The sequence below is a fragment of the Anguilla anguilla genome, chromosome 5 (genome assembly GCF_013347855.1).
Source record: "Anguilla anguilla isolate fAngAng1 chromosome 5, fAngAng1.pri, whole genome shotgun sequence".
Classification (NCBI taxonomy): Eukaryota; Metazoa; Chordata; class Actinopteri; order Anguilliformes; family Anguillidae; genus Anguilla; species Anguilla anguilla.
The window spans coordinates 29,987,751-30,015,465 of NC_049205.1; the positions used below are offsets into that span (position 1 = coordinate 29,987,751).

Here is a 27,715-nt window from a genome sequence, read left to right on the forward strand (position 1 = left end):
AATTTGTTTCATCTCCACCAACACCAGCGAGGCAGATGAGGAAAAGCCCAAGTCAAAATTCCACAAGATGGTACCATCACCGTCCCTGACATAGTCATCACCCAGAATAAAAAGACCGGAGGAGTTGATCACTTAGACCAATATTGTAGCTACTACAATATTGGCCGAACTGGTAAGAAAGAATGGAAATGTTTCCTGGGGCATGATCAACGTCTCGGTGGTTTAATCAATACATACATCATCTGGGCTCTGCTGCAAAAATCACTTCCACACAACAAGAGCCACTGTTCACAGAAGACTTGTGTGAAGAGTCATTGAAGAGCTGGAGGTGTGTGGAAACTAGTCCTGGCTGCTGAACTTGCTTTGTGGCACTCTGCAAGGCAGGGTCTTGTTTCCATGATTACCATGACATGTTCTAAGAACACCGAATGGTCAGGTCCAGTGGAGAGGAGAAGAAATAGGGTCATTGTCAATTGATAGCTTATTATGTGAATAATATGTTTTTCAGCTATCTATACTTCTGATGCTGGCTGATGAATATTCTGTATTGTTGTTCTGTATGCTGTGCCCAACATTTAATTTCCAACAATTGAGTCCTTGCGACGAACAACTGTATAAGTCCAAAAAATAAAAAAAATCGAGATAGCCCTGTCACATGATCATGTGATTCCCACTTTGTATATTGGGGCTGTTATATGGATGTTTTCACACGATTGATACTCTATATTTTAAACTTTAAAATAGTCTCATGCGGAAAAACTGTATATGTCCAGAAGCCAAAATGGAAGTACAAGCTGTATGCATGTCTGCCGCGGACCTTAATAGGCTAAATTTAGGAAAGAAAAGAAAAGCAAAAGTGAATGAATGGATGGACCGAAAACACAATACCTTGAGGGATGCGGGGAAACCGTATGTAAACAGAAAAGGAGAGCCGAAAGAGGGAAAAAGTCCACCCAAAGAGGTATGTGGAAGAACCGTATATGAAACATTGTAACTAGCTAGCTAACTCGCTAACAACGGTTGTTGCCTGATTAAATTCAGTGATCATGTTAGCGGTTACGTTTTTATCAAATTATGATATAGTTAGCTAGCTAGCAACCTTAATAAACCTGTAATTATATCTACAATATGTCAATGTTGCTAGCTATCTTGTGTAGCTAACGTTACATTTTTTTCTGTTTGCTGTCTAGGGGAAGGTGTGTGCCAATACGTGTGCGAGGGAATTCTCCAAACTAACGGAGGAAAGGAAACTGCAGCTCTTCACTGAGTTTTATGCTGTTTCATATGAGAGGCGATTTTAATCTAGAAGTCAGTATTGTATTGCATTTACACTAGATTTCCTGACAAACATGAAGGCGACAGGAATGTGTTAAACATAATAGGGTCTTAATTCAAATGGTTCATGCTGCTATTATGCATGGGACTTATACTGTTCTTCCACATTCCAAAAATATAAGTTCTAATAACTTCCTTTTTTTAATTTAGCAAAATAAAAACAAATCTGACAGTAAGAAATAAGTCTACATCTTCAATACAAAACATTAATAATGTGATTTACACAGGCCTAAAATAAGAAAGGTTTGATTATTCAGAAATTGAAACAATGGACTTATGGTCCTTCATCTGTAGGATTCAATTGTATTTATGGTTAGTATAACTGTTCAAATATTTAGTAATATGAATGTAATCTGTTTTTCTGAACGTTTTGTTGGTTTGTAAGTGGTAAATGGCCATTTTTAAAGTTTAAAATATTTTAAATTGATTAAACATAGAAGAGCAGTTACTCTTCTTTAAAATAAATATAACTTGCAATGTATTTTGCTTTGTTCTTGAGCTATTTTATTACAGTAAAATATTGGTAAAATGTATTCGTGTAAGGCGGTGTACTGAGTGGACCCAGATGCAGACTACGAGACTGAGGCAGGGAATTGATTCAAATAACAGAAACACTGAACAAGGCTAAACAAAGGGAAGGCAAAATAAACTGGAGATGAGACTCCAAAATAACAAAGGCCGTAACACCAAAAACAAAGACCTTAAACAGGAAACAAACAGGAAACAAAGAAACAAGTAATCTTTCCAAAATACCAAACAGACAAAACTTTAGGGAGCAAAAATGAGGGCTTTGACAAGAGTCCAGGAAAACTCAAGACTGAGCAAAGTCAGGAACAAAAGACATGGAATAAATAGAGAAAACCAAACAAGACACAGGTGGAACAGATGACTCTTAGTGAGGCTGGGTAATCAGGACAGACACAGGTGAAAGAAATCAAAAGGTGAAGGGTGAGTACTGGCGGCATCTAGTGGATGATGCCGGAAGGCCCCGGGCGAACCCTGACAGGACCCCCCCGTCCAGGAACGGCACCCGACGTTCCCCCAGTACGCGCCGTGTGTTCACTAAAACTCAAATAACATAAAAAAAATAAAACTCCAGAAAATGAGCTATCCTAGCTAAATTCCATTACATTACTTAAGCCAGACACTCTTATCTGTAGTGATCTACAATGTATTTAAATACCTACAGTAATATTATAAGCATGTGATTTCAATGAACAGATTCAAATCGGTGTATATTTATATTACCTTTCAAAGTTAGGAAATTATTTCAATTACCAATGCAGTCACAGTTCATTTTTTTCTCTCTACATGAATCATGAATTATCATTTATATTATTCCTACCAATTGTCCTCCACTACAAAGCTAAATTGAACCTGTATTGAATATGCATTGTGAGAAAATCCCGGCTTTGCCAGAGGCAGCTGTGGATGGGAGACACACGGGGTGCTCAGGTATTCAGGTGGTAGGGTAATTACTGCCACATCATTCAGTCATAACTACTGGTTCACTGGGCATTTGTAAGGTACACGTGCCTGCTGCTTGGTTGCATAGTACTCCTGTACAACTGTACATTTTTCAGGAAGCATGTGCTAACATGCACCTTCAAAAACTGGTGCAAGATGCTACGGTGATGAGACAGCCCTAAAATTACAACTATGTGTAATCTGTCAATGCAAGTTGCACCACTTGTGTAGAAACTGTGGAACCTCATCCAGTGGATTGCAGCATGAAAGAAATGTAAGTTGACTGCATGTGGTTTTAGCAAACATATCTACCATTGTGCAAATTGGAGGGGGAATCAAAAATTGTGCTTCACCATTTCATTTAGAATGACTAATAAATTTCCCACAGGCTACCTGGCAGAGGAATACCAGATATTTGGCCAGAATGTTTTGGTACTTGCTGGAGTTCGTCATTCCATCGACTTCATGGGTGTTATAGTCAGACAAGATTAAAAAAAAAAAAAAAAAAAAAAAAAAATTTTATCATAAAATTGAGTTTTCAGGTCACACACCAGCAATGGTTTTCAAATTGGAAAAACATCATTCATATACACTCACCGGCCACTTCATTAGGTCCACCTGTTCAACTGCAAACTGCACCCGTTAACGCAAATATCTAATCAGCCAATCATGTGGCAGCAACTCAAATGCAAATTTGGCATGTAGACATGGTCAAGACAATCTGCTGAAGTTCAAACCAAGCATCAGAATGGGGAAGAAAGGTGATTTAAGTGACTTTGAACGTGGCGTGGTTGTTGGTGCCAGACGGGCTGGCTTGCATATTTCAGAAACTGCTGATCTACTGGGATTTTCACACACAACCATCTCTAGGGTTTACAGAGAATGGTCCAAAAAAGAGAAAATATCCAGTGAGCGGCAGTTCTCTGGGCGAAATGCCTTGTTGATGGCAGAGGTCAGGGGAGAATGGCCAGACTGGTTCGAGCTGATAGAAAGGCAACAGTAACTCAAATAACCACTCGTTACAACCGAGGTATGCAGAAGAGCATCTCTGAATGCACACCACGTCAAACCTTGAAGCAGATGGGCTACAGCAGCAGAAGACCACACTGGGTGCCACTCCTGTCACCTAATGAAGTGGCCGGTGAGTGTATATGGTGAAATGTGGATCTTGTGATGTAATCGGGTTGTTTCGTATTTACTGGTTTTGTGACTTTTAATAATTTTTGGAACTGCCAGGATTTGGCACATCACATACTGATTATGTGAGAATTCATAATGGTTACATTTTAAACAGTACATTTTAAACTCCATATAATACCTGAATCACAAATATAATAGATTTCTTATGTTTAGGCTGATGTTATAATGTGTGTCATTTGAAGACAGAAATGTTATATTTAAAACAGCTCAATAACACAAAATTGTAGCATTTTACTGTACATATGTGTAAGGAGCCATTTTGACTGTTCTATCTTTGTCCTTCCACTATGGACTTCTGTAATTTCACAGCCTTCCTCCGCCCAGACACTGGTGGGGTCATAAATGGCACAGGCTGTAAATGGCAGCTGGAAAGGCAGTAGGCGTGGACATGGGACATCAAAGCTGCATCACACCTCTGAGTTTTAGCATAAGTATCACAGACATCTGATTACTGTGTTAGGTAGTAACAAGTACCAAGGCCTGTGAGTACTAAATTGGGTAACAAGTTTCAAGACCTCTGAATACCAACCTACAGAACTAGTCTGAAGACCTCTGAGTTTCCCATAAGCTAAAAATAAGTCCCTAGACCATTGAGACAAAGCCAGAGGGGGTGCTGGAGCCAGGCATGGACTTTTAAATGCAGGTATGCTGCCTAGCACAAAAGCGTACACAGCAGGTGATTCCTGCGCATATAGTTTCTATAGCACCTTTCCCCACTCTTACTAAGAAAATGGTCTACATATTTATTCAGACAAAAAAGAAAGCTGTATACATTTGTAAGGAGTTAGATTTTGTTGCAGGAAGGAAAAAACAAGTTTGTCTGATTCATTTTCAGAACCTGTAACTGGAATACTATATTTTTTTTAAATGGACCATGTCATTTGTGGAACACAACAACAACAAGAAGGATCACTAATGCTTCTTTGTGCACCCACTCCCTTGTCATGGTAAAATGTACACTCTCGCAAAGTGTATGGGACAGTATACACTCAATGTGTGAATTATAACATTTAAAGAAATCAACCACGTAATTTGTGGATTTTAACTGAACACAACAATAACAACAAGAATCATGAATGCTTATTTGTGCACCCACTCCCTTGTCATGGTAAAATGTACACTCTCGCAAGTGTACGACACAGTATACAATTTTGACACTCAATGTGTGAATTTTTTACACAGTTCTGATAAAATTCACAGGTTATGAGGTTATGTAAACTTTGCAATAACTGTATAACTGTATAACTGTATAATAAATAATTTGACTGTACAATAAACTCCAATAGGGATACAATTTTAAAATACAACCTAAAAAACAAATGAACAACAACGTGAACAAATACCATGTATTTTATACAGACTACAGTTATTCCATGTTATAATGATATTAGTAATATCACATCTAAGCACTGGCATGTCCTCACTAGTCACTCTTCAGACAGATCAGTTACCACCCACCACACATTTTTCAGAAGGGCCAGCAACCTCAAATACAAGCTTGTCAGCTCCCTTTGATTGGCTCCAAACCGTGATTGATTTCTTGGTTTCTGAATCTCCCAGATGATAAATAAGTGTGTAAATTGTTCAGATACCGCTGACACTAAATTCTTTACTCCAGCTTCTCACTCCAGCCAACAAATCAAAATGCAGGGTTTTATTAACTGCAATGGTTTAGGACTAATTTATATGCTGACATCCCGGCAGAATGACTTACATTGAAAACCAAAATGAGCATTTAATGATTGTGCAGCAGAATACAAAGCTGCAATTAGAAATAGAAAGGTGGAGTGCTCGATTGATAAACACTATGCTAAAGCAGAGCTTCTCCTAAAGTTTTATTTTGTAGCGTTAATGAAGCGGTGCAGCAGGTTGCAGGGATTTCTTGGCTGGAGGGCTCGTGGTGGCAGGAGATGGCGAGGGACCCTCTGGAGGGCTTATGGCAGCAGGAGGCAGTGATGGAGGCTCTCTTGGAGAGCTCACTGCTAGAACCCCTTTTGGGTCTTCAGGACCTTCTGATGAAGTGGCAGACTCTGGTTGCTCCATTAGGCAGGGCAACAGAGGACACTTGTCCAGAGGGGCCTGCGGCTGCTGTTGTCTGGACAACCCAAGGCTGCGGCAGGTGGTGGGGACCACTCATCTGGAGGGCCCGCAGCTACAGCGGGCACTGAGGGCGGCTGCACGGAAACCTCTTCTGGAGGGCTTGCGACTACAGGTTGCTGGGCAGCCTCTACTTGTGGTCTGGGACAGGGTGGCAGAGCTGTGGCCTCCAGCGGCACCTCAGGACAGAGTGGTGGAGCATGGGTCTTCGGCAGTGGTTTAGCACACTCAACCGGGTGGTGAGGGCTCCCACGCTCATCACATCACAGCTGTGGCCACACTTCTTCATCATCCGAGACGTCATCAGCATACCAAACGTGCCCCAGACAGGGGCCCAAGTCCTCTGCATCTCTGTAGTTTTATACACTTTGGTTTCTCCATGTAGAAATTACAGCACTTTTTATATATATCCCCAGTCCACTTGAGCATGCTTTTCATTTGCTGAAATGAGCAGGCTCCAGTACAGACGTGGCAGAGCATCACCAGAGAAAATACTCAGCACCTGGTGATGTCAATGGGTTACAGACTTAAAGCAGTCATTGCATGCAAAGGATATGCAACAAAGTATTAAGCATGACTACTTCAATTTACATAACATTACTATATCCCACACATTATGGTGCACTGAAATGGGGGGCTATGTATAAAAAGTGCAATAAATTTTACCCAATGAAACCAAAGTATATAAAAACACCATAAAAGCGGAGAATGTGCGCATTAACCATTTGTGAATTGTTCAATTACAAATTGAAAATCTAAAATTGTGGAGTCAAAAGAAAATATGTCTTTGTCTCAAACATTATGGAGCTCAATACATACAGTATATATATACTGTATATACAGAAGGGTGACAAATTAAAGGAAAAACCAACATTAAGTGTCTTAGTAACGTGTTGGGCCACCACAAGCCACCAGAACAGCTTCATTGAGCCTTGGCATAGATTCTTGATTCTTGTACGTGGTACATAGAATTTCCTAGATGTTCTAATACTTACTTTTCAAGATAAATAAGCATGGGTCTGTATTATGCTGCAGCAAAATTCAAGGAGCAGTGATTAAAACTGGGCATTTCAGGGTAAAATGTAACACCTACAAAAAAGTATGTATATTTTTAAAAAAAACCTGGGGGCCTTTCAAACTTGGGCATGTCACAGAGTTGTTTCCATGAGCTTATATGGTAAATGGACTTCATTTATATAGCGCTTTTATCCAAAGCGCTTTACAATTGATGCCTCTCATTCGCCAGAGCAGTTAGGGCTTAGGTGTCTTGCTCAAGGACACTTCGACACACCCAGGGTGGGGTTTGAACCAGCAACCCTCCGACTGCCAGACAATCGCTCTTACCTCCTGAGCTATGTCGCAGAGCGGAACAAACTAAAATGTGGAGTCTTTTTTGTATGTACAATATACCTCATTGATTAATATGCGATGCAGTTCTCAAAGTAAAATCAGGATGGTGAGTATGCCATCCAGGGTAGGGCCTGACATACCAATAAAGTCCATTACAAAATGCCAAGCAGAAATAAGTAAAATGACCCAAGTCTCTGTCCTCTGCCTGCATTAAGTGATCTGACTTCCAAACAATGCATTTATAGACCAATATTTGATGCACTCAGCACATGCATTACTTACTACTTGGATGTGAATTATTGACACATAACTATATCTTTTCAATTTTGTTCATTTACCACATTCATTTTAATTATTGACAGTAACATCAAGGGTTGTAAATTCAATACTCATGTTTTAGGAAAACACCCCATTTTTTAAACTTGCCCTGAAGTCAGGGATCTGCATAACATGATATGTCCTTTGGGCCTGGGAAGCTTGTGAAAAATGACTAACTGTCAGATGAGATTTCACCTCTGAAGCCAGGCTTCAATTAGAGGGAATGCAAAAAAAGTGCTGCATGCAGTCCTTGTTTAACAAATTATGCTTGTGTTAATACTTTACCTTTGAGGTTATAGATCACAGAATTTGGTTGCTTGCCTTCCTTTGAATTTCAGTCAGTCTGTAGACATTTCCTGATTAAAATGACTAATGAACTTAAAAAAAGACAGGAGCCTCCCATCTTTGATACATACATATAATATAATAATGGATGACTAGCTCCTCAGAGGCAATTGAGTTTACGCTGCTTCCTTTTTGGAAGCATCTGCATTCGTTATATTTCTGCACTCATTTGTTCAGGTTTTCCTTTCCTTTAATTTGTCACCCGTCTGTGTGTGTATACATATACTGTATATACATATACTCACCAGCCACTTCATTAGGTGACAGGAGTGGCACCCGGTGTGGTCTTCTGCTGCTGTAGCCCATCTGCTTCAAGGTTTGACGTGGTGTGCATTCAGAGATGCTCTTCTGCATACCTCGGTTGTAACAAGTGGTTATTTGAGTTACTGTTGCCTTTCTATCAGCTCGAACCAGTCTGGCCATTCTCCCCTGACCTCTGCCATCAACAAGGCATTTCGCCCAGAGAACTGCCGCTCACTGGATATTTTCTCTTTTTTGGACCATTCTCTGTAAACCCTAGAGATGGTTGTGTGTGAAAATCCCAGTAGATCAGCAGTTTCTGAAATATGCAAGCCAGCCCGTCTGGCACCAACAACCATGCCACGTTCAAAGTCACTTAAATCACCTTTCTTCCCCATTCTGATGCTTGGTTTGAACTTCAGCAAATTGTCTTGACCATGTCTACATGCCTAAATGCATTTTAGTTGCTGCCACGTGATTGGCTGATTAGATATTTGCGTTAACGGGTGCAGTTTGCAGTTGAACGGGTGCACCTAATGAAGTGGGCGGTGAGTGTATATATATATATATATATATACAGTTGTATAAAAGTATAACATGGTAGAAATAGTCATATAAAATGGTATAAATTGTACATACATTCCTTTATTTTTTATGCAAGGATGGATAAAGAAACACAGGTTGAAGCTTTTTAAACATGTAAATAAACACAGGTAGCATTGGAATTTCACATGTGTAATGTGAAGCCTATTGATTAAGTTTAGTTGTAATTATCCATCATTTTGATACTAATAATTGGTTTGCAGAATTGTGCAGCATACACTCCAGTCAAAGCTGTCTAGCTGGTAGACTTGCTCTGCTATTTATTACATGCTTGTTTAAAAATGCAAGCTTTTTCCAGTAGAATATTTGCATTTAAGAATGCATTTGTTAAATTGTGAATGAAATCCAGACAAGTTCTACAATTTGACTGGATCTAGCATTACCATTAATATATTTGTATTATATTAATGCTAATGCAGTGCTGAATTAGTTGGCAAGGGAATTTACTTTTTTGACAACAGAATTTTCTGGCTTGAACAGTCTTTAAACTTTTACCTGGCGTTACATGGGTGACTTCTTTATGCTCAGTTGACCAATTGAGGATCACGGGTGTACACTCAATGCTGTATGGCCTCTTTTTATGAAAACCTGGTAGTATGATATTCCAAATTGAACACTTGCTGCACATATTCTTTTATGTCTTTTATAAAAAGTTTCTCAATTTTTCCCCATGGCAAATGGCAAATGACTTTGGAATGGCAAATCACTTCTTCCATAAATTAGAGAGAGTGCACACTGGCAGGCATGTTCTCTGAAAGTGCCGGCACCCAGCTTAAACTTTTTTTCATCAGTTCAGTGAGTGAGTTTCTGCAGAACTGATGCAATTTCCTGAATTGGTTGGCAAGTGAGTTTATTGCTGCACCACTAGAGAATTTGTAGGTTCAGGCTGTAGGTCCAGAATTTGAATTACCACGTCCAGTCAGAGTGCCCCTGGCTTTATAGTAAAGTGGCACAGAACCATGAGTTTATTTGCAATGCATATCCCTAGCAGAGGTTAGGCAGAATAATCTCACATCAGAGTGGCATTCTGTTCAGGATCGTAGGACTGTTATGAGCCTTATAAGTAAGGCTGCATAAGTGCCTGCTTTGCATTACTAATCTTAGTAAACTGATTGTTGACATTATGCTGGATCTCACTATAATGAACCTCAACTTTTCCTGTTTTTTATGGACTGATTTATGATTTATAATTTTAAAAATCAGTATAATTTCCATAAGGAAAGGAAAAACATTTCTAATGTAGTTATTATGAGGCTAGATCATTGCTGCATAAAACATAATCCTTGCTATATGCAATTAGACATGTTTTGTAAGAAGGGATGCAAATTTCGTGCAATTCTTTTAATTGATCGTCGACACACATTATCAATGAATAATGATTAACTGGCAAGCTTAACATCTACAATATGACCTATACAAAATGACTCAAAATAGGCCAACCAATTCTGCCCTACAAAGCTTAACTGCAGTAACTACGCAAAGGGTAAAACTGAGAAAAATGGCTTTAAAGTGTTTCAACTGGCCAGCCAAATGGGTTATAGGTATATAAGTGATATTGCACTAATTGTACTTATATTCATGAGGTAATTTGTATGCCCAAAAACCATGACGGCTGATTTGACATTTGACCCCAAAAATGTAGTTACTGCACTCTGCCGTTGCATTGCCTTAAATGGTTCTAATAGCAACGCAAAAGCAAAGTGCAGTAACTACAATGTTGTTGTTTTCTTTCAGCTTTTATATTGTGTTTTCAGTGAACAAAAACTATTTTGACATTGATTTTGTTATAATTGTATTTAACAGTATTTAACAACTCTACTTATGGATTTGTGCATGTTTAATTAACTCTGGACAAATTGAGAATTTTAGACGTCGTATTTTAGCCTTAATATAATTTAATTTCACTTTTTTACTTATTCACCTATCTAGATAATTTTTCTATCAATTAAACTTTGCATCATCATCTTTGTTGCGTGAGGTTAGATGGGTAGAGAGTGAAATCGGCTGGTAGAATCCCAAAGCAGTCGCGTGAGGTAACTTAGATGGGTAGAGCGCGAAATCGGCCAGTAGGATCCCAAAGCCGACCGCAGTAACTTCACTTACGGCGGTCTGCCATGGTTTTGAGTCGGATTATGTAGTTACTGCAATGTTTATATAGTTTTTTCTCTGAAACAAAGCAAAATTGAACTCTGAAACTTTGCCACAAGATAAAACAGATATCAAGAAGTTCATTTTTAGTTATAACTCAATTTCAATGTTAATTATACAAATACAGATTCACAGACTAAGAAATCTGCACAGGAGAGAAGGACCGGTGACAAATTTATTACAGGCTGGTTGAACAGCCACCAGGAGGGAGACAAAAGGTATTGCTTATTAATACTACTTAATAATGTTTAACTTAGTAACAAATGAATTGTATTTTTGTCTTTCTGACAACACTTTGTAGCCACTAATGTGGTCTTATCATAAAAAAACACATCGATCTCTTCAATAGCATAATTCCTATTCTATAGTGCAGTTAGCAAAATATTAGCAAGTTCACAACTTTGTTAACCCCTTAGCGCACATGCCAAATCTTGCCAATCCTTGCCCATTTAGGGGCTACCCTATTTAAAGCCTTATAACTCCAGATGTGAACACCACAGAGACTTGAAAAATGGCTTAAATGAAGCAAGACAATTTACAATACTAATGCAGATTAGCTTATATTCATAATTTTGGAAGAAATAAAGTGCCACAAATGCAATTGTCTTTTTTAGTTTGCAATGAAATACTGAGAGATTGCATATATACAGCAGGTTAAACTATACATTTGCTGGATCAAAAACTTCTTGACCACAAGTTCATAAAATCTAAGAGTGGATATGTAGAACTACTATAGATTCATGAAGAAAAAACTAAGCAGTGTACCCAGCGTCTCCAAATCTATCCAAAATGTCTAAATTATGCATTGCTGTAAATCACAACATATTCACATATTTCACTGCAAATCATCTGTTTTGTCTCAAGAAACTCACTGTTGCATCATTTTCAAGTGGGAATTACAAGTTTTCCATCAGCACAGTGGTCTAACATATCTAGGGGTCCAGAAACATATCCAAAATCTCCCCAAAAATGAATAAAATGCATTTTGTCCATTATAAAGCATATAAATGAGCCCCTTATGAAGGCTTAAGATGGAACATTGCTATCAGATTAAAAAATAATGCAAATATATTGTCACACAATGCAGTACAGTACCTAAATGTGTATTTTAACTCTTGTATATATTTCTATACTCTGTACTCTCTTATGTTTTCTTGTATTGGGATGGGACGACATGAACACAATTTTCAACCGTCCACCACGTTTTGGCAGTGTTCCAACTCTCACGCCATCACTGTTGCATGCTTCACAAAAACTATTACACTCCTAACTAATGCTTACATTGCAGTGTGAAATATCGTACATTATATAATACCACTAACCTATTTAAAGACACTCAGTTTAAAAAATAACGTATATAACCGAAGAATTTTGAGCAGTAATACTTACATAGCAATGATGAAATCTTATGTTCAGTAGATGGAGACAGAGACAGTAAATAAATGATACTGTTCTATTTGCTTCTGTTTTGCTCCAGAAAACGATGTCAGCTAGGTCTATCAGCAAACATTTAGTTTAGTTTTTTTAGGAGCAACGTCTTTTACTGCTACCACAGAGTGAATGCATGAGTGAATGCGATGATAATTTCATTATCATTATTTCAGAAAATTTTTAGTTACGCTGACCTGAAAAATGCTATTCCAAAAGCTAAATTAGACATGTTATACATCGTTAGAAAGCTTATACTCTCACCTACTGAATTAATGAATTGTCAATCAAGCCAGTCTGTACTAAAAGGGCGACAACGCCGTAAACGACACGTGTGGTATGACTCACAGCTATTTTGAAAGGTACCCAAGCATCACAAATGCACGTATATTTCACAAACGGCTTGTCCAAGACAATGTATGACCACTCAGTCTCAAAAGGGACATCTCTACGCGTAAAACCAATGGTAAGGTTGTGTATTTATTCAATATTTAGTCCCAGACTGTAGAACGACATGGTATCATTTTTTAAAAGTAGTTTTCGTGTATCGTCTACTTATGAAACTAACTCAACGCGTTTCTGTTTTAAACTCGTACTTTGGTTGCAGTAGCACGGAATGTCTGAGTTCAGTAATCTGGGCACGCCGGCATGCCGACCACTAGGGGGCTTGTGTGAAGGGTAAAAAAAGGTAAGGCCTAAAATAGAATAAAGTGCTGTGAGACCCCCAATAATAATATTTCTGCTGTGCAGTTTGAAGTACTAAAGATGAGACTGGCAGCTGAGAAGATGCGCAGATGGCACCAAGTTCCAGGAATGAACAAATAGCATTTAGCTAATGCTGCAAGTCGAGGGAACCGTGACTCTTTAACTTTCCACCAGTCAAGGAGTCTAACGAGGGAGAAACGTATTTTTAATCTAAAATATAATCACTGGCTTTAGGTTATTCACTGAAACATTACATTTATTTGGCAGACGCTTTTATCCAAAGCGACCTACAATAAGTGCATGCCGAAGCTCATTGGAACAACTACAAAACACAGGTCCGATAAGATACAATACTCATTACAATACTCACAATACTCTTATACAATACTCAGTTATTCATAGCCATGAACACATTAAGTCCAGTTCACACAGTAACCATAGGCTAGGTCAGAAAGTTATGGTAAGTTAAACTAGGAGGCATGACAACAAGTTATAACATCAAGAAAAAGACAAGTGCAATACAAGTGCTGGATGGAGGTAAAAGTGTAACATGAAAGTGTTACAGTGACAAATTAGAAGGAAAACGGTAGCCTATATTAAAATTTGATTGTTTAATCAATGAAATGAATCAATCAACATTCATATTAATGATTAACAATTAATAGATTAATTGATAACATCCCTATTTGCAAACCATTTAAATCTTCATTTTCTCAAAAACAAAGAAATTGATGAAAATTCCTCCCAGAAGAACATCAAATCTGACTGAGGCACAAATATGAATACATACAAATATTAATTAATTAATATTAATTAATTAATTAATATCATTGCTCTCACTGGTTGTATTTATTCTCATGTTTATGACAGCATTATGTTGGGTTTATGGTCTATAGTCCAAGTAAAGCATTACCAAGATATTGTATAAAGGTGTTGCGTAACTAAATTTTTGATTGAAAAATGGACCATGATCTCTCCTACTGGGCTACTAAAGACTTGGGATTTTCATTCCAACACAGGACACCGCACATTCAGGACATAGATTAGAACTCTAATCATTTCTCACTCCACGTGTCAATAACTGCCTGAAATCTCATATTAAAATGCTGTGGACCGTATCCCCCCAGGACCGGGAGTGGACTTCACTGCTCTAAAATCTTCAGTAGATTTACCCTTTAGAACAGATTCTTCTCTTCCTGGTAACTGAAGATACCTGTTCCAGTCACAAGATGATTAATCCCTTCGATTTCAGTAATTTTAATTTGTTTGTCATGTTTGTCAAGCTTGTTAAAAGGAAAGTGAAACTTTGAAGCCAAAGCAGCAAATCATGGAATATAAATAAGAAACTATGTCAAAATATTTGGCAACTTCAGACAAAAACAGTTTCTTTTTTCAGCTCTAAAGCATTACATTTTAAAAACTTTATGGAAGCTTTTCTCCGTCGAGTTTGCATGTTATCCCTCTGTCTGCGTGGGTTTCCTCCATGTACTCCGGTTTCCTCCCCAGCCCAAAGACATGCAGGTCGGCTAATTGGAGACTCTAAATTGGCCATACTGTAGGTATGAGTATGTGTGAGTGAATGGTGTGTGTGCCCTGGATTGGCAGCCTGTCCAGGGTGTATGCCTGCCTCTTGCCCAATGCACACTGGGATAGGCTCCAGCACCCCCCTGTGACCCTGCCCAGGATAAGCGGGTATAGATAATGGATGGGTGGATGGAAACTTTACAGAAGAGCTACTGAAAGGCACCAGCATAACCCCATTGAATTTATAATACATGCCTAGATCTAGACAGCTGTGATTGTGCAGGCAGACAGAGATTTTTTTTTTTTTTGGGGGGGGGGGGGGCACAGTGCCATACAGTTGACAGGCCTGCATTGCTTAGTGTATTTTTAAATTCAAGATATTAACTCAATCTTTTCATTTATTTTTTATGCACATGTGCTCCAAAGTTTAATATCAGACTCAGAGGTTGCGTTAACGTAGGATTATGCATGTTTTACACACATAAGAGAAAGAAAATACACTGCATTCCATAAATGCAAATAATGGTTTGACATTTGCGTTGTTTATTCATTATAATATTTACACAGCTGTTGGCAGCATTGCGAGATTTAAAGAGAAAGTGCTTAACTTGAATGAAAGGTGAAAAATGACGTCACATTCTCCAGCTAGCTTTTCTAAAATAATGCATTTAATTTGTTTTCGTTGCATGTCATCAATGTACTGTAGCCAATTAAAACTTTGGAACATCAAAAAAGTTACTGTGCCTGGTAACAACGAAGGCAATAAGCTAGTCATAATGGGCCACTGCATAGCCATATATACATAGACGCCGCAGTGACTGCATCGGCCCGTTGCTGCGATACGTCAACGTTGCCACCATATTGGACCAGGCAAGACTGGCCTGAAAACAAATACAAGTAAATGGGGGCGCTGCGGTTTTTCTGGATAAAAAGCATTATAACGTTTACATTTCTCAACCGATTTCAATGAGTCGTTTTTATATTCAATGGTTTATGGTCTACGTAGAGTAGAAAAAAAACTTACTTTTTTTCAAAACTTTTTTCTACTCCGCATAAATCATAAACTCTGACTGAGACAGGCAATGTCATAACAACCAAAGTAGAAAACACACATCACTGAAGGATATCAGACGATGTTCTATAATAAGAATTTTCACAAGTTAGGAGACTGAGGTGTGTGTTCAATCAATAAATCAAACTTTATTTATATAGCACGTATAGTCATACGTCAAATGCAACTCCAAGTGCTGAACATAAAAAGTGGAAAAAAGAGTAAGTTAAAAGGACATGAGTTTAAATAAAAAACATGAAAATGAATAAATAAAATATAGTATAATAAAACTAATTTAAAAAAATAAATAAATAAAAATAAGAAATAACAGTAAAAGTGCAAGTCATAATCAACACACACTAGATAAAAGCCAGGCTAAAAAGGTGTGTTTTAAGTTTTCTTTTAAAGATATCCACACTCTCTGCCACCCTGAGGTCCTCCGGTAAGCCGTTCCACAGGCTGGGGGCATAGTGGCTAAAAGCGGCCTTGCCGTGGGTCTTAGACCGGACCCTTGGAACAACCAAGAGACAACTATCAGAGGACCTGAGGGATCTAGTGGGTACATTTTTTTTTAAAACCATGTCAGACATGTAGCTGGGAGCGAGACCATTTAGTGATTTGTAGACCAATAAAAGAATCTTAAAATCAATTCTAAAACTAACAGGTAGCCAGTGCAGCGATTTTAAAACAGGTGTAATGTGTGCTCTCCTTCTGGTCCTGGTCAACACACGAGCAGCTGAATTTAGTATAAATTGGAGTTGATCTATGGATTTTTTTGGTAGACGAGAAAGGAGAGCATTACAATAGTCCAGCCTACTAGTGATAAAAGCGTGCACTAGTCTCTCAGTATTGGCCTGGGAGAGAAATGGACGCACTCTGGCAATATTTTTTAAGTGATAAAATGCAGATTTTGTCACATTCCTGAAGTGGGCATCGAACATTAAATTAGAATCTATGATGATACCTAGGTTTTTAGCCTGGTGCCTGGGACTGAGTGCCAGTGACTTCAATTTAGAGGTCAGTTTCTCTCTCTGTGCCTCTGCTCCAATGACGAGTACCTCTGTTTTGTCTTGGTTGAGCTGAAGGAAGTTCTGAGCCATCCAATCATTAATGTCTAAAATACACTTATGGAGGGCATCAATAGGGCCTGTGTCATCAGGAGACACCGCAATATAGAGTTGAGTGTCATCAGCGTAACTGTGAAAATTGATGCCATGTCTCCTGATGATACTGCCAAGGGGCAGCATATACAGACTGAAAAGGACTGGACCTAGGATCGAGCCTTGTGGCATGCCACAGTTGATGTCATGATTCTTAGAGGAGTGTTCGTCGAGGGCAACAAAAAAATTCTCTACCTGTGAGGTAAGATGTAAACCAGTTAAGAACAGTGCCAGAGAGGCCAACACATTTATGAAGTCTGTCTATGAGAATATTGTGGTCGACCGTATCAGCTGCACTCAGGTTAAGGAGAACAAGGAATGAGAGTTTTTTGGTGTCCAAGTTGATTCTAAGGTCGTTCACAACCTTTACCAAGACTGTTTCTGTGCTGTGATGGGGCCGAAAGCCTGACTGAAATTTTTCAAAAATGCAGTTTGAGGTAAGAAAATAATTTAACTGCTTAAAAACTAATTTCTCTAAAATTTTGCTTAAAAAAGGAAGGTTATAAATTGGCCTAAATTGCTGAGGACTGATGAGTCAAGGCTGTTTTTCTTCAGGAGAGGTTTCACCATAGCAGTCTTAAGTGTGGTTGGAAAAACACCTGTCTGTAAAGAATAGTTAATGAGAGCTTGGATCTCATCTGATGTTGACAATCTCAGTTTCAAAACATGTTCTGAATGACAGCAGTTGAGCTGGTAAGGTTGTTGATATCGCCATAGTCAGACACCTTTTTTACACGGTTAACTTGCGGGTTTGGCGATTGCTTTCTTAAAAAGCCATCGAACTCTGGCAACCTTTCTCTCCTGGCAACCTTTCTCTCCTGGTTTGTTTTCTCTTTTCTGTGATCCACTTCTTGTGATTATAAGGCATTTTGAAATGCTAGTTGTAGCAAGGACTCCTCTTAGCTCTCTTCCTTAGCTGACATTAGAAATTCACAGCCAAAACTAGCTAACAGTTATGACAAATAGACACTTGACATTAAGCATACACAGACATATTTTCCAGAAATATTTGCGTTTCAGAAAATAAAAGCAATTACCACAAATTATTTAACTGAATAGGCAAAACAATGTATGTAGAATAGTAATATAGGCAAAGTTTTACATGATTACAGAATATTGTGCAAAGAAAGCATACTAACAATGATTGGGATGAGTTAACTTATTGAATGATATACACTCACCGGCCACTTCATTAGGTGACAGGAGTGGCACCCGGTGTGGTCTTCTGCTGCTGTAGCCCATCTGCTTTGACATGTTGTGTGTTCAGAGATGCACTTCTGCATACGTCGGTTGTAATGAGTGGTTATTTGAGTTACTGTTGCCTTTCTATCAGCTCGAACCAGTCTGGCCATTCTCCTCTGACCTCTGCCATCAACAAGGCATTTTCGCCCAGAGAACTGCCGCTCACTGGATATTTTCTCTTTTTTGGACCATTCTCTGTAAACCCTAGAGATGGTTGTGCGTGAAAATCCATGTAGATCCGCAGTTTCTGAAATACTCAAACCAGCCCGTCTGCACCAACAACCATGCCACGTTCAAAGTCACTTAAATCACCTTTATTCCCCATTCTGATGCTTGGTTTGAACTTCAGCAGATTGTCTTGACCATGTCTACATGCCTAAATGCATTGAGTTGCTGCCACGTGATTGGCTGATTAGATATGTGCGTTAACGGGTGCAGTTTGCAGTTGAACAGGTGTACCTAATGAAGTGGTCGGTGGGTGTATAAAACATGATATATAAAACGCTTCTTAAGTAAATATGTTTACTTTGATGTATATCAAGTGTCTCTAATGCAAAGGCCTGTGCATGAACAGGTAGGACTAATTATCTGAAAAGTTTGGGGGAGCAGAGGAAACATTTGGCCCTTGGTCCATACGATATTATTGTAACAAGTCCCACAGAATGACACAGGCACAGAGTTGTACGATGCAAACAGTTTATTCCATACATGGACTACAATACTGTCACTGTCGTCGTCGTTGCTGTCCGTGACCATGTGCCTCTGTCGTCACCCCCAATCTCACGGCAGGCAGCACAGATAAAGATTAGAACTAATCACATAACTGTCCACAGCTGCGACTGCCGGTAGGCTAAACCACTCCCCCATCTCTCTGTCGGCACCACAACCATGCTGCCCCCTCACATACCCCCACCACCCAACTCTATCCCCAAGCAGGAGAGGAGGTCTGCCATTACCATCTGTGCCCTCTGCCTATGGATAACCTTAAATGTATGGGGTTGTAATGCTAGATACCAATGAGTAATCCGCGCATTGGCATCTTTCATGCGGTGAAGCCACTGAAGGGGTGTGTGGTCCGAGCAGAGTGTGAAAGAGCGCCCCAGGAGGTAATATCTGAAAGTGCCGACCACCCACTTGATGACCTTCTCCACTGTGCTGTACTACACCTCCTGCTGAAACAGTTTTTTGGCTAATGTACAGCACAAAAATGGGCCCCAGCCCGCTGCTCAATGCGTCCATCTCTGGACAAGTTACGTTTATAGAGGAGCGGTTCCCCACAGAGAGCCTGTTTTACTTTCTCAAATGCCTGCTGGCACCATTCCGTCCACTGGACCGGATCTGAGGCACCCTTTTAGGCAGATTGGTCAGGGGACTGGTCAGCTCAGAGAAAGCTGGAATAAATATCCTATAATAGCCTGCCACCCCCAAGCACTGTCCTACCTCTTTTTTTGTCTTGGGCTGAGGGCAGGCTGCAAACGCTGCCGTCTTATCCAGCTGAGGCCATTTTGAGCTAGATGAGGGGAGTAATACAAGTACCTTATCTCCCGGTGAAAAATTCCTCAGTTGAGCCCCTCTATTATATGAGCACCGCTTACATACTTGTCCCTGGGGAAAATGCTCACGTCACAACTGTCCCAGTGTGGAGTTTTGCTCACAGGTCCAGAACGTATTGAGTGTAGTTTTAACTTGCGCTTGGACCCTCCTCCCAGCTTTCTTTAACACCAGGACCGCCGGACCATTCCGTGGGATTGAAATAATTTAGGGCATGGACTGTGTCATATCACACATGAGACTTCAAACGGGAAATATTCGAATTGTTCACTAGATGGCGATTATTAGACATGAGCTGACAAAGGTTGCCAGTCCATTATCCTAATTAAATGGTAAATGGACTAAATATTTGCCAGATTGTAGACTGTCAGAGTAAGCTATGTTTTAGTTACGGCTCGGCATTCTAGCCAACGCATTGCTACAGTCTAAATTTATTTAGAATAAATTGATAGGCTAAACACCAAATTAAGACCAGTATGTCCGCATGAATGAATGAGTCATGAAAAGCTAACAATAAACAGAATATAATTGTTGTTTCCTATAATACAATTCTAAAAATTGTCCACTTCCCTCTGCATGTAATCACTGTTGTTGAAGGGAAACACATCATCACCTGTGCAACATTTAGGGTCGTCAGGTTATCTGTTTTCCTTCAACATGAACCAATATTTTGTGGTATTTGTACAGTAAAACAAATTTATTGTATGCATTTACTGGTATATATTGTTATGGGATGTGTACTCTCAAAATGCAATACGTGTCAAATCGTCTCAGTTTCTGTAGAGCGCTGGTTTGTAATAAATAATCCAACAACGATATGCAGATAAAAACAGTCAGTTTACTGTGCACTTTTAGACCAAACGGTACATCATCTCAATGCAGTCCCCCGTGCTCCCAAAACCCCCTTTACATATAGTTCCGTGGCCATAGCCACACCCATCCATCTGCATCCTCACTCTTTTAGTTACAGATCAACACTCGTAGCAAACTTGTGATGACTCTGATACCTGGTACACCGACTGCAAAGAAACAGAGACTGACACGAAACAATCATAACACACACAAAACAATACATATATATAATCCATACAGTATGTGAATAAATACAACCTGACTCAAACCCTATAACTCATGACTCGTCATTTACTCCTACACTATTCAGCCATTTACATAATGTCCATACTTAGAATTGGGTCTGCTGACCCTTCCAAAGCGTGTCACCCTCAGCTCCAGGATAATGGTTGGGGCAGCCGGCTCTCTGGAGGCGGTGGGAACAGCATTGGAAGCAATTTGGCCTTGCTCTGATTTAGTGTCCAGGGCCACAGTTTGGCCTTTTTTAAATTAAGTGTCTAAGGCTACTGGTAACTTTTTCTAAATTTCATGGGTACCAAGATTTTCCTTTCCTGCATTTTCAGTTCCAGGGGGCGGTTCCTGCACCAAGAGTAGGTGTCGTCAATTTCTAACATAGTCTCCCCCATCTGATGTAACAGTATAGCTGTTAGGCTGAGGAGCACTGCCAGTCACCACAGCCAGCCTATCATATCCCCAAAGTGTCTGCATCCTCACCATCTGGCCAGGTTGTAATGTAGACAGTGTGGGTGCAGTGCGATAGATTGCTTTGTTTCTCATCCTGCTTTGTGCAAGAGCTTCCTTTACCTGTGTCTCCACAACAGGACAGAGCAGCTCCTTTGTTGTAGGCAGCATAGTGCGTGTTCTCCTTGAAAACAATCTCTGTGCAGGGGACGGCAGGCCCTCCCTAGGAACATTCCGCAGGCTCAGAAGTGCAGCCTGAATGTCAGACTTGTCTCTATAACATTTCTCAAGGAGGTGCTTTGCTGACTGTACAGCGCGCTCAGCCAGCCCATTGGACTGGGGATAGTGAGGACTGCTAGTGATGTGCTCAAAGTTCCATTTTAAAGCAAACTCCTGAAACTGACCTGATACAAATGGCATAGCATTGTCCGTCATGAGGCGCTGTGGAATACCATGCACTGCAAAATGTCTCTTCAATTTGGCAATCACAGTTGTACTTCTCATGTCTGGCAGGAAATCCAACTCAAACCAGCCAGAGTAGGAATCGACTAATACCAGATGCATCTTTCCCCTCCACTCAAACATGTCTGCAGCTGTAAAAGACCATGGGAGGTCTGGAATGTCATGAAGAAGCATGGGCTCCTTTGTCTGGTGAGGTTTTAGGGCATTGCATGATGCACAATGAGACACCTCTCTCTCTATGTCCACATACATTGATGGTCAGTACATACACTCTTTTGCTCTCCTTTTTGTGGCCTCCACCCCTGGCTGACCCTGATGCAGCTGAGTTGTATAAAAGTGTTGCAAAACATGAGGGATGAAGAGCCTTTGACCCCTCAATATGAGTCCATCCTTCACCGTAAACTCCTCTCTCATTCCAAAAAGAGAACGCGAATCCTGTGGCAACTCTTTGAAATCCTTTGGCCAGCCATTCATTATCACCTTTGAGAGACGCTGACATGTGACATCTTTTGCTACAGCAGCTCGTAACTCCTCTGTACGGTTTGAGGACAACACCTGCACCTCCACCACATCCATGGATTCCTCAGTATCCTCCAAATCTGTTCCAGGAAGATAGGCTCGAGATAGAGCATCTGCCACAAACAGCTCCTTTCCTTTCTTATAGATCACATCCAGATTGTAACGCTGTAGCTTAATCATCATCCCCTGTATCCGTGATGAGGCAGTGTGCAACAGCTTCCGCATTATTGTAATGAGAGGCTGGTGATCTGTTTCAACAACCACAGGGTGTCCATAAATGTAATCATGAAACTTCTGACAGGCAAACACCAAGGCCAACATCTCTTTTTCTATTTGTGCGTACCGAGTCTCAGTGGGTGTCAATGCTTTGGAGGCAAAGGCAACTGGCTTACCCTGCTGCAAACATACTGCTCCCAGGCCATGCTGAGAGGCATCTGCAGAGATCACCACAGGTTGATTCACATTGAAATACTGCAGGACTGGTGGGCTGGAGAGCATGTCCTTGAGTTTAGTAAAGGCAGCCTCTTGCTCCGCCTCCCAGCGCCACTCTGCCTCTTGTTCTAGAAGCTGACGCAGCGATCCGGTGATGTCACTGTAGTGGGGAATACATTTTGCAAGATAGTTAGTCATGCTAAGAAAACGATGCACAGCCTGTTTGTCCTGTGGCCGAGGCATCTGCCTCACAGCCTCGGTCTTTCTTGGATCTGGCTTCACTCCCCTATCTGTGAGGAGGTGTCCCACATATGGAACTTCCTAGACTCTGAACTTGCATTTTTCCAAGTTGAGCTTTAAATGTACAGTTCTGGCTCTATCCAGTACCTGCTTCAACCGTCTGTCATGCTCCTCCTTATTGCAGCCCCACACCAGGATATCATCAACCACGATTTCGCATGGCTGCCCAGCAAACAGCTGCTCCATTGTCCTCTGGAACACTTCGCTGCCAGTTGAAATGCCGTACGGCATATGGAGGAACCTGTACCGTCCTATTGGAGACATGAAAGTGATTATTTTGGAAGAGCTTTCATCAAGTGGAATCTGCCAGAATCCACACTTAGCATCGAATGTAGTGAATACTTTAGCATCTGGCATATCTGCAATGATCTGCTCAATAGTTTTCATGGGGTGGTGCGGCCGCAACAATGCCTTATTCAAATGGACAGGGCCTATGCACAATCAAACTTTGCTATCATTTTTACTTGCATTACTACCATTGCAGAAACTCATTCAGTGGCTTCAGTCTCTGGCTGATGACCCCTAGCTTAGTCATCCTCTCCAGTTCATCAGTCACTTTCTGCTTCATGGCCACAGGCACTCTTCGAGGTGCACAGACAGTGGGTGTTATGGACTTATATAATTCCATGTGATATACCACTGGCAGCTTACCTATCTTACCGCTATCAAACAGGTCACTATATTCTTGCAGTTCTGGAGCTTTTTCGTCAACCATATGTACTGTGACATCAGGTCCAAATGTCACCAGGCCTAGATGAATGCTGTCAGGCAGGCCCAACAATGGCTTCCCATCCAGGTTTACAATCTGAAACACAAAGTCTCCTTGAACACATGGAATTGTGGCTTCACCCTCAGACCAAATCAGCTGCCCTCCATATGACACCAGGGTTTTTCTCTTAGCAGAAATAATCTGTGCCTCTGGAGCAAGTTTAGTCAGCATTTGCTTTGACATCACATTACATTTAGCCCCAGTGTCCACCTTGACTGTGAGTTCTGCTGAACTGCAGGCAATAGTAAATGTAGCATAAGCTTCCTCTTTTCCCCCACCATGATAAGTAAGCACATCGACAGTTTCACAATAGAATGTATCGACATGTTCTTGCTCAGACTACATGTCAATTTCATTCACCCTGCTACTATTTTGCATCCGTGATTGGTAAGCATAGGCTGAGGGTCTATAACCAGTATTGGATGTGGCCCTAGTATTAACAGCATAGCGTGGATGCTGCGCCCTACCATAGTTCTGTTGCCGCGACCTACAGCACCTAACAAAGTGATTTATCCTGCCGCAGTTGTTGCAGCGCTAGTTAAAAGCAAAGCATTTGGATCCCTCAGGAGGATGAACCATCACAATTTGAACAGTGCAAGGCTTGAATGGCATACACCTCTGTCTCTCTCCTCAGTTCTTTCGTTCCCCTCTCAGATTGCTCATTCAGCATGTAGAGGTTGATAGCGGACTCTAAAGTCCGATTTTTTTCACGGAGTAATTGTTGTACGCACTGTATCGCTCAGTATGCCACACACAATGCAGTCTCGTATGAGTTCGTCAGTCAGAGCGCCAAACTCACACTTCTTAGACAAAATCTTTAAAGTTGAAACAAAGAACTGCATTGACTCGTCAGGCATTTGGACTGTAGTATTAAATGTGTGTCTGTCCATGATGACATTTTTTACCGGGAGGCATATTTGTTGAAACTTTTGTAACAGTACCTCTGGGTCTTCCTGGTTCTCATCCGCTCCAAAGACGAAAGCCTCTGACTTTTCAACTGCATCAGGTCCAGCCAGATTTAGCAGAGTGTACGCTTGGATTTTCTTTGTTTTGTCTGACCTGGGGAGGGAGTAAAGCAGAGGGTGGGAGCTAGAGACAAGACAGAACTCAGACTGGGGTAGGACTCGGGAACGGACAAGACGGGGGGGAACTCGGGGGCTGGAACAGGACAGAAACAGAAGCAGACTCTGGACTGGAACAGGACAGACAGGGCTCAGGACTGGACAAGACAGGACAGGACGAGACAGGACAGGAACGGGATTTGGGACAAAACGAGACAGGACTGAAGATGGGGTCCGGACCGGGGACAGGACAGGACGGGGTCCGGGCACAGGAACGGAGGCCGGACGGGGTCCGGGCACAGGAACGGAGGCCGGACGGGGTCCGGGCACAGGAACGGAAGCCATACGGGGTCCGGGCACAGGAACGGAAGCCGTACGGGGTCCAGACATGACACTGGACTGAACTCACAGACACTGAACGGACTAACACACTACACTGAAACGGATTAAGACACTACACTGGAACAGGCTAAGAACCTAAGACTCCGACACAGGAACGGACTGACACAGACAAGGAACAGACTGGCAGAGACAGGACACAGAAGTGAATGCGGACAGAACACTAAACTGGACAAAAACAGAAACCAGACTCAACATAGACACTTGACTCACAGACACCAGATTCACAGAGACTAGACTGGACAGGACAAAAAACACAGAACGGACAGACACGGACCTATGAACAAGACAGGGAGACTTAACAATGGGACAGACAGAGTGACAAGCAGGCGGGGAGGCTCATGGCTAGACCAACAGACACACAAAGGGACAGACAGACAGGGAAGGAACCCAAAAACTGGCACATGGACTGACAGATGGGCAGACAAGACAATGGACAGGAAGACTGACATACAGACAGACAGGTAGACAGGCGGGTAAACACACTGGCCGATGGACTGACGGCCAGGGGGGCAGACAGACAGGCCAACACACTGGCTGACAAACACATGGGCAGACATGCAGACAGGCAGGCAGGCAGACAAACAGATAAGGGGGCAGGTGAACAGTTAGGGGAATGGACTGGCCCCATCCCCAAAGGGAAAGACCCTCCAGGGCATAGCTGCGGGAATGCTCCAGGGCAGCTGGAGGGCCAAGGTCTCTGGGCGCTGGGCCGGGGCTCAGGAGCACTAGGGGGCGAGGCAACACTAGGGGGTGAGGCAGGCGGCCCCCGCTGGACAACACGCGTAGCAGGCAGCCCCCGCGGGACAACGGGGAGAGCAGGCGTCCCCCGCGGGACAACGGGGAGTGCAGGCAGCCCCCGCGGGACAACGGGGAGAGCAGGCGGACCCTGCGGGACAGCGGGGAGAGCAGGCGGACCCTGCGGGACAACGGGGAGTGCAGGCGGACCCTGCGGGACAGCGGGGAGAGCAGACGGCCCCTGCGGGACAACGGGGAGAGCAGGCGGCCCCTCCGGGACAATAGGCGGAGCAGGCAGAGACGGCCCCTCTGGGACACCGGGCGGGGCAGGCGGACCATCCGGGACAACGGGCGGAGCAGGCGGAGGCCCCTCCGGGACAACGGGCGGAACAGGCGGAGGCCCCTCCGGGACAACAGGCAGAGCAGGCGGCCCCTCCTGGGAGCTGGGCGAAGCAGCATGCCCCTCCTGGGAGCTGGGCGAAGCAGCATGCCTCTCCTGGGCGCAGGGCAGAGCAGGAGACTTCACCTGCGGGACAGCAGGCAGAGGAGTCCCCTGCGGGGGACTGAGTGGAGCAGGTGGAACCGGCCCCTGCGGGAGACTGGGAGGAGCAGGCGACGGAGGCCCCTGCGGGACAACAGGCGGAGCAGGCGGAGGAGGCCCCTGCGGGACACCGGGCGGAGCAGGCGGAGGCCCCTGCAGGACAACGAGCGGAGCAGGCGGCGACGGCCCCTGCGGGACAACGGGCGGTGCAGGCGGCGACGGCCCCTCCGGGACAACAGGCGGTGCAGGCAGAGATGGCCCCTCTGGGACACCGGGCGGAGCAGGCGGAGGCCCCTCCGGGACAACGGGCGGCGAGGGCTCCTTAGCCAGTGGGGGCATCTCTGTGCACCCCTGGAGGTAATTCTCCCACTGGAGGGCCGATGCTATGAGGGCTTCAAGGTCAGATGACCCAAGAAGCCCAGAGTAGACCAGCCCACCATGGAGGTAGTCCTTTAAGCCATCCCAGAAAAGCTGGCACAGGATAGCCTGGATGTAGCAACTCTAGCAAAAAAAAAAAAAAAAAAACTCACCAACGCTGGCTGGTTCCTTCAGCCAGGGATTCGGGGGGTTGGACCCAGGCGCAGAGTGAAAAAACATGGGAGACTCCAAAAGGGAAATTCAAACAAAGACTTTACTAAATAACAAACAGGGAACAAACAAAAGGCCACGAGGGGCAAAACCATAAACACAAAAAGATTCTTAATAACTGAAAAAAAACTAAACAGAACACAGGCAGGGCAGAATACGGGCAGGACAGAATACACACCAGCAGGAATGCAGGCAGAAACACAAACAGAAACACAGGCAGAAACAAAGTCAGAAACACACACACGAAACGGAAGCAGGACAAAAGCGGGGAGGTACATATAGTCAGAAACAAACATAGAAACACACAATGCACAAGCAGGACCGAAGCGGGCAGAATACATACATTCAGAAACGAACACAAGGAACCAGCACCCGAGTCAAGGGGACAAAGAACTTAAATAGACAAGACACAGGTGAACTCAATACATAATCAAACGAGAAAAGGAGGGGATAACAAGAAACAGGTGGGAACAATGATAGAATAATTAAAACCAATAATACAATTAACACAGGGAGGGAGAACAAACTGAAACACAAAACTGAAGTACTGCCATCTGGCGGCCCAACAAGGAAAAACAAAGACAGCAACACAGAACCATGACAATACTT

General features: G+C 42.2%; 1 long non-coding RNA gene across 1 annotated transcript; it reads right to left on the minus strand.

Moving 5' to 3' along the window:
* Window positions 1-23,116: 23,116 nt before the first annotated feature.
* LOC118227388 lies at window positions 23,117-24,787 on the minus strand. The gene is made up of 3 exons (XR_004765271.1): window positions 24,721-24,787; window positions 23,662-23,815; window positions 23,117-23,261 (listed from the first exon to the last, which is right to left on the minus strand). It is a non-coding gene; the product is annotated as an uncharacterized LOC118227388 (long non-coding RNA).
* Between the last annotated feature and the right edge of the window lie 2,928 nt (window positions 24,788-27,715).